At 47.2% G+C, this 8,370-nt stretch overlaps 1 protein-coding gene across 43 annotated transcripts in view; it reads left to right on the top strand.

The window, feature by feature from the left end:
* Positions 1–1,567: 1,567 nt before the first annotated feature.
* The window catches only part of APBB2 (amyloid beta precursor protein binding family B member 2), a 398,003-nt gene continuing 391,200 nt past the window's right edge, over positions 1,568–8,370 (top strand). For 40 of the 43 annotated variants that reach the window (XM_063664512.1, XM_063664506.1, XM_054486433.2 and 37 more), the window contains exon 1: positions 1,608–1,803. The gene's annotated coding sequence lies outside the window, so the exon portion shown is untranslated. Of the gene's footprint in view, positions 1,804–8,370 lie in introns of all 43 variants that reach the window. The other 3 variants (XM_063664510.1, XM_054486425.2, XM_063664494.1) reach the window with 2 other exon arrangements.

Below are 8,370 nucleotides of genomic sequence, written 5' to 3'. Positions count from 1 at the left end.
CCTTTCCTGACGGGAGTGGTGGTCTTGGGCTGGTTTCCTTGCCTCTTTGGCCTTGGAGATCACAGACTAAGAACCACAAGGCTTTCCAGTTCACAGAGCCCGTATTTTCCCCTAGAGGTCTACTGTGGCCCTCGACTGTCCTTGGTCCACGGACGTGTTAGGTGGATCTTGGGGTGCAGAGACTCAGTCCCAAGAGTAAACACTTTTCATGAGTTTATAGGGATTTCTCTGTGACAGTATTGTTTTTATGTTGTAGGAAGGAGGGACATGATTGCTGGCCTCCAGCTCGGTCTGAGGGAAATAATTGTTAATTGGAGAGGTTATTGGAGTGCAAAAGTCAGAAACCACCTTCCACAAGGCAGCCCCCCTCCCATCCCTTCGTAACAACCTCACTGAGTCTGCATGAGGGTCCCGCTATACACTCTATTCGCACCTTGTGCATTTCCCTCCCAGGACTCTACCTGTTTGAAACGACCGTTTTGAGTGATTATTTGATAGATGTCTGTCACTCGGCCGGACTATAAATTCCATGAAAGCAGGGGCCTGGGCTTTTAAATTCACCTCTATCCTCAGGCCTAGTACAAGACCTCGTGGATCCTCAATAAACTCATGTAGGAAAGAATAAAGTAATGCCCACCCCACTGCATAGAGTCCTCATAGGAAGAATCATGTGAGTTTTTAATTCGAGATCCTCGGTAGGACTGTGTGTGCTTGTGTATGGGTAGGGTTCTCTAAAGTGTATAGTCCTCATACAAGCAGCATCAGCATCCCATGGGAACTTGTTAGATATACAGATGCTTGGGCCCCACCACATATCTACCCATTCAGAGACACAGATTGGGACTCAGGGATTTGTACTTCAGCAAACCCTCCAGGCGATTCTGATCCAGGCTCCAGTTTGACAACTGCTGCCCTGGTGAAGAGCAATCCTAAGGATACTTTGGGGATGTCATTCACAGTGTCTGGGGCAGAGCACGGTTTACCACTTACTGAGACTCGACTCTTATCAGGGCTTTGCTTGCACGCTTACAATTAGAGTTATAGATAATATTATTGGCAATGGAAAGGAAAACCTGCTTTTCCTCTCCGGCAGTTGTATTTCTCCCCTGATATTATCTTTTTGTGATAAAGAAGAGTGTGTGTGCGGCATATGCCTGGGGGTGGGGATAGGAGGTAGAAGGAAGGAGAAGGTCTCGCCTACAACTTGCAGTTAGCCTGGGTGGGTGTGGGCAGCTCTCCTGTGGGGACATTTTCCTATTGCAAGGGAATGCTGGCGTGTGGGAGAAAAGCCAGGGTTAAGGTAACCCAACTGCCTTTTGGTGCAGACGGACACCAGCCACATGGAGGGGATACCCGGGCTGCACCGCACGTCCTGCCTTTGGGTCTTACTGGGGAACCCATTGCCTCCCTGCGTGTTCCCAGGCGATCGGGGAGCGTGCCTCCCGCAGGCCCCGCCGCCTCCACCTGCAGGGGTCGCCCTGGGAGCGCGGCCCGCCTCCTTCTGCCCGGCCCCCACCCCCCTGCCCCGCCTTTCTCCCATTCGGCCCCCGCCCCGCCGGGCCCCTCCAGCCTTCCCTCGCGCAGCCGCTGCCAAAGCCTGGAGAAGTGGAATCTCGTCAGCGCCGCTCCCTGCGCGGGACTCGCGGAGCGGCACTGAGCATGCTCAGTTGCCGGAGCCCGTTCTGGTCTCAAGTAGGAAGCTAGTGCGCTGTAACCGCAGCTGATCTGGGCGCTCCGGGGAGGGCGAGACTGGAGCAGAGCCGCTGGGCGCCGGAGCCGAGGCGAGCGCCGCGCGCACCACTGGTGAGCCCCGCTTTCTTCCTTGCCTTTGCCCCGGATTCCGGGGCAGCACGAGAGTGCTGGGGAAACACCCGGGCAGCGGTAGCAGCGTGCGGCGAGCGGCTGCGGGTTCCCCTGGCGGCTTCTCCTCTGCTCCCGGCCCCGGGGCTGCGCGGCCACTGCCGCCCGCTCAGCCGCAGCCACAGCTGCAGCAGCTGCCGCTTCATCTGCAGCGGGACGCCCGCTGCGGAGTCCCGTGCGCCCTGCGCCCGCGCCGCAGGGCCAGTGGCACGGCGACTGCGGGCTCACTCTCCTTGACTTCCATCCCTCCCGCTTCCCGGCGCCCTCTTTCCCTCAGCAGCCCCGGCTTGGCAGGGCCTGGGGCGGGGGAGACCGGGTTGGAGGCGGTGCGCCCGGGTGGGGACTGCGGAGGGGAAAAGTGAGGGTGGGCGCCTGCGGGAGGAGCGCACACCCCCTTGTCCTGGCACCGGCCTCCGCTGTGCGGCTCGGCTGTCCCTCCCGGGCGGCAGCGCGCTCCTGTCGGGGAGTTGGAGCGGGGGTTGGCTTCTCCACGAGGGGTTCAGAGGCCAGCCGCTGAGACATGAAAGGGGGGAAAAGTTCCTTTCCCCCCTCGGTGGCAGAGAGAGCGTTTAACTAGAAAATGGCTGTGCAGAGGGGACCGACTCGAGGAAACTGGCCACTGGGACCCGAAAGCCCCTGCGCTGCCCGCCGGGCGGAATGGAGGGTGGTACGCTAGAAATGACATTTGTGCAGCGAGAACAGAGCTGGACTGAGGGAAGGATGCTGAGACCCATAGAAACGATGAAAGGTGGTCTCCACGTCGGTGAAGTGATGTAGACTACGGGTTCGGGGCAAACAGCCGAGGGAGCATGGGACTAGAATTCAAAAAAATAAATTAATTTGGATAAATCATATGTGGAGTTGTCACCGACCGTTCTGTAGTCAAGTTCTGCGCGGTTTTAGAGCCACGACTGTCACAGACGTTTTTGGATGGATTGAGTGGTTGAGGAGAGTTAAAATTGAGAGGAGAGAATAAGGTCAGTGTCGGAAGCTCCAACTGGGCTCTCTGAGGGGACAGTTTGTTTAAGTCCCTCAGTCACTGGCTTTACATTGTGTCTAATTACTTACGTGAAATACCCAAAGGATTATCATAAAATGATGCCATCGGTGGTGGTTGAATTCCAAGGAATGAGGAAACTTTGTGAGGTTGGCATGGGTTTATCATTTGTTTTAATATTTCACTGATTTAAAAAAACAAACACACAGTGGCAGTTTGATCTGTTGTTTCTGGAGTTTACTCTCTTAAATCTTGCTTTTTTTTTTTCATGTCGTGGTTTCAGATTTAAAATCTTGTCCCCAAATGGCCATAATAATGCAGAGTATTAGAATTTGTGTGGCTGGCCTTTTAGGAACAGATGGAATCCTTGAAAGGGGATTTCTTCATGAACTTAGGTAGCAACCTTCTCGTTTTCAACTTGTAGCTTGTAAGCAATATTTGTTCAACAGTTGTTTATCATAACTTGCAACATCCTAGAAATGGCATCGTTCATGAAGGATGGTATTTGTGGCGAGAATGGGGAAACCTCCAGGCTGGGGAAAATGCTGAGAGAACACAGGTGGCAGTAGAGTACAGTGGGCTGATCATAGGGCGGAAGGTGGTGGGGTACAAGTACAAGATTTCAATTACTGTTCTTTCGTTGTCCATGTACTGTATGACCCCGAAGTCACCGACAGTCTTCATAAACTGGATGTAACCACGTCTCTAGATATTTGCTGAGAGCCTTTGAGAGAGGACTCTAAAGTTGAGATCCTTTCACAGAAGGTTTTTAGGACATATACTTTTATTCCCTCTTCAAATGGATACTTTTAACTGAATAAATTCACCTTCAAGGAGCCAATTCGTGAACCGGCTTTCTGAAATTTTTATAAAGTGGTAATTGAAAAGCTTGATGGTGAGGTGGGAGGATTGTTTGAGCCTAGGAGTTTGAGGCTGTAGTGAGCTATGATCACGCCACTGCACTCCAGCCTGGGCAACAGAGTGAGATCCTGTCTCTGAAAAAAAGGAAGCTTGATGAGCTAAAGTGTAAAATACTGGTGTTTACACTTAACTGGAGTAATATGAATACTGACTCCAAAATTACTTGGGAAAAAACTATTGCATATATTGTAAGAATCCACATGTACAAACATAAAATATTTTTAAACTGGTACTTTTTGTCATGTTTCAACCTTTTGATGACCGTTTTCTTTTCCTGCCACCAGAGAAACAACAGCGTATGAACATTGAATTCTTTTATTTTTCTGTTACCACAGGAATGAATACTGAAAGCCTTGCCATAATATTAGAATAGTGATGTGTGTGGACTATCCTGAATACTGGATATCTAAATTTATCTTTTAAGAAAAATGGAAGGGAGAGCATCAGGAAGAATAGCTAATAGATACTGGGCTTAATACCTAGGTGATGGGTTGATCTGTGCATCAAACCACCATAGCACATGTTTACCTGTGTAACAAATCTGCACATCCTGCACACCTACCTGGAACTTAAAAGTTGAAGGAAAAAAAAAAAAAAGAAAAATGGTATGTCATGTCTCTGTACCTTTTTCAATTTCATTTTAAAAATAGACAATACCTGGCCGAGTACGGTGGCTAACGCCTATAATCACAGCACTTTGGGAGGCTGAGGCGGGCAGATCACTTGAGGTCAGGAGTTTGAGACCAGCCTGGCCAAGAGGTAAAACCCCCGTCTCTAAAAAAATGCAAAAATTAGCCGGGTGTGGTGGCTCCCACCTGTAATCCCAGCTACTGGGAAAGCTGAGGCAGGAGAATCACTTGAACCTGGGAGGTGGAGTTTGCAGTGAGCCAAGATAGCGCCACTGCACTCCAGCCTAGGCAAAAGGGTGAGACTCCGTCTCAAAATAAATACATAAAATAAATAAATAAATAAATAAACAAAACTAGAAAATACCCTTGTGATATAACACCTTAAGTTTTCCGGGGGCGGGGGAGGGGAGCAGATGGGACAGACTTTTAGGAAAATATTGTAATAAGTTATTACTGGTTATGTGGGGAATACTTATTTTCCTACATGGGGTTAGGAACCCAGCATTTGTTCAGTGCCTATTATTATTATTATTATTATTATTTTTGAGACAGAGTTTCAGTCTGTCACCCAGGGTGGAGTGTAGTGGCGCGATTTTGGCTCACTGCAACCTCTGTTTCCCAGGTTCAAGTAATTCTCCTGCCTCAGCCTCCTGAGTAGCTAGGATTCCAGGTGCCCGCCACCACGCCTGGCTAATTTTTGTAATTTTAGTAGAGATGGGGTTTCACCGTGTTGACCAGGCTGGTCTCCAAGTCCTGACCTCAGGAGATCCACCTGTCTCAGTCTCCCAAAGTGCTGGGATTACAGGCGTGAGCCATTGCGCCTGGCCTGTTCAGTGCTTTTTATGTGTCCTATTATCCTATTAAGGTTTTGTATATATCATCTTATGCTGTAAGCATCTATGCATAAATGTCAGCTGTCTAAGAAAACCCCTCTGAAAAGGTGGATGCTCATGATTTCACAGCAATAGAGCTTTAAGCTTTTATCTTATATGAAAATATCTTTAATTGATTCCATTATTATTCAGTAAGCATTCTCTTTTAAAGCATCTTTGATTTGTTATTTAGAATTAAATTTGATTGGAACTGCATATCTTCAGAATGATTTGAATGTTTTCAAGAAGCTTCTATCCAGATTTTAAAACTGTTTTGTGTTCATTTATTTTCAACAATGTTGCACTACCAACAAATGAAATTAGATGTCAGGAAGATAAACCCAGATTAGCCATTTTGATTTTAATGTGTTATTAGTGCATATTCTGCGTGCTGATATGTGTTGATGGCATTTCTCTCAGCCGAAATGGTTTGTCAGAGGCAGAGTAACAGACTCTCCATAATAAAGGGTCTGGGGGGATTTGGAGGAAAGACTACTAACCAGGGACCCCAAAGACTTGCCTTTGGGGCTGGCTTGTCCCTTACTTCAATTCACTGTGTTACCTGGAAAAAGTCAGTTATGTCTCTGGGCCTGTTTTCCCATCTGTAAAATGAGAGAGCTGCAGTCACCCTCTGGTTATCTATTGGGTCCTTCTTGTCCCAGTCTAGAGATCTGTGATGCAGCCATTGGAGGAGAGAGGTCTTCGTTTAAGAGCAGGGGTCCCCAGCCCCCTGCTTCGGACCTGAACTGGTCAGTGGGCTATTAGGAACCGGGCCATAGAGCAGGAGGTGAGCGGCGGGCGAGTGAGCTTTACCACCTGAGCTCCACCTCTGTCAGATCAGTGGCGGCATTTGATTCTCACAGGACTGTGAACCCTATTGTGAACTGCACATGTGTGGGATCCTGGTTGTGCACTCCCTATGAGAATCTACTGCTTGTTGATCTGAGTTGGAACAGTTTCATCCCAATCCCCAACTCCATCCGTGGAAAAATTGTCTTCCATGAACGCTGTCTGGGGACCACTGGTTTAGAGCATTATTTGGAGGTGATTTTGTGTTTCCCTGTCTGGTTTGTCACTGCTTTGTCGAATGCCCTTCTTTTTTTTGCCCAATTCCTACTTCCCTTGTAGTTTTCATTTGTTATAAAATGGTTGTCATAAAATTAACTTTATGGCCCTGCCAGTCTAGTTAGCAGATAAAGTAATGATTAGATTTGGGTAAAGTGTATTCGACATTTGAAACTACTTCATAGCATTTTCTGCGGGGAGACTTTCTGCTCTTGGGCACACAGATAGTCTGAGAAAGAAACCTCTACCTAGGCTGCAGGGGAGGGCGTCCTGTGCTTTGCTTCCCAGGCCCACCCTTGTGAAATTTTGGCAAGCCTTTCCTGTGTCCCAGCCTTTGTCTTCTCCCCTTGATGAGAAATGCAGCCCTTGGTCTCTGGAATACGACTTTCATTCTCGTTTAACGTTAGCCCTGTCACTGTGTTGGACAGATGCCTGTGATTGGCTGCTGCAGTAGCAGGAGTGGTGGCTGGTGAAATGCGTCTACTCAGTGTCATTAGCAGGATCATGAGCTTTTTTTTCTTTTTTCTTGGCAAGCCGCGATGGGGCAGAGAGCAAAGGAAACCAATCTCATTTGGTGTTTTTAGTGCACTTTGCTTTCAAGAGGCTCACAAAACTCAGCTTCATTAACCTTTAAGTGAGTCAGTGAGGAGTTGTTATCCCATTGAAATAATTTTCAATAAAGGGAGAGTGACTGTAGTTCCTCTAATCATAACCAGGCTCCAGGGTTCCTGGGCCCCTGTTAAGAGTGGGTCATTAACTCCAGACATCAGATGAGAGCTGGGAGAGAGGAAGGGCACAGAGAGTGGAAGGTCAAGTCACACAACTGGGCAGGAAGTAAGAAGCTTGATCAGTTTAAAGGTATTAGAGCTCTTTGTGTGTAGAGCTAAAGGAGACATTCCCTTTCTATATAATCTATTTCCATAGTGTTTGAATCTTATCTTGTTTTCTGTAATGGACATATATTTCTTTTATAATCAGAGAAAAATCCCAATATGTAATTTATTGGTATATAAAATGTACAGATTCACATGGACAAATATGAGAAGAAAACATGGAAAGAAATGAATAGTATAGAAAAGGATGGATTAAAGCTCTTCTTTGTTGTTGGTTAATGACTTGACAGTGGTTATAAACAAAGTTTACCAGTTCTACTCTCTCTTTTCCTCTTGTGGAAATCTTGTCAAACTTTGTTTGCTAGGTAATAACTGAAGTTTCCAAAGTGTAACTCATTGGCAAGTATGCTTCAGGAATGCTTAGAGTGGGAGGAAGAGTGTTGTTTTTTTTTAAGTTGATGAAAAAGAATGCAGAGGCCGGGAGCAGTGGCTCATGCCTGTAATCCTAGCACTTTGGGAGGCCGAGGCAGGTGGCTCACTTGAGGTCGGGAGTTTGAGACCAGCCTGGCCAACATGGTGAAACCCCGTCTCTGCTAAAAATACAAAAATTAGCCGGGCATGGTGGCACGTGCCTGTAATTTCAGCTACTCAGGAGGCTGAGGCAGGAGAATTGCTTGAACGCAGGAGGTGGAGGTTGCTGTGAGCTGAGACCGCGCCACTGCACTCCAGCCTGGGTGAAAGGGCGAGACTCTGTCTCAAAAAAAAAGAATGCAGAATATTGGAATCGAGGTAGAAGGAAAAACGTGTGTTTAAGAGGGTGAGATAGATTGGAGAGACTTTGCAGAATTCCAGAGGGTAAAGGGAAATGCCATTGTTGAAGAAGGAAGGCCTGGCATTACTGGAGGTTTGGGATGTGTCCCTGTCCTGTAAGTCAGAGCTCAGTTTCCACACAATTTAAAAGTAACTGAGTATCTCCTATATGCAGAGCATAATGTTAGCCCCACAGGTCATTTATTGTTGGTTAGTGGTTTTCACTGTTCTTGTCACAATGATGATAATGATGTAGTGAATATGTCGTAATTGTTCAAATAAGAAGATGTGTCCTTTTCTCTGATACTATGCCTTTCTCATTTTTGGGTAAGATTCTTTTATGATTTGATGGGAATATTTTTATCTAGCTGCTTAATGGTCCA

The sequence above is a fragment of the Pongo pygmaeus genome, chromosome 3 (genome assembly GCF_028885625.2).
Source record: "Pongo pygmaeus isolate AG05252 chromosome 3, NHGRI_mPonPyg2-v2.0_pri, whole genome shotgun sequence".
Classification (NCBI taxonomy): domain Eukaryota; kingdom Metazoa; phylum Chordata; class Mammalia; order Primates; family Hominidae; genus Pongo; species Pongo pygmaeus.
The sequence above is the reverse complement of the archived record's forward strand: the minus strand, read 5'-3'. Positions and strand labels throughout refer to the sequence as shown.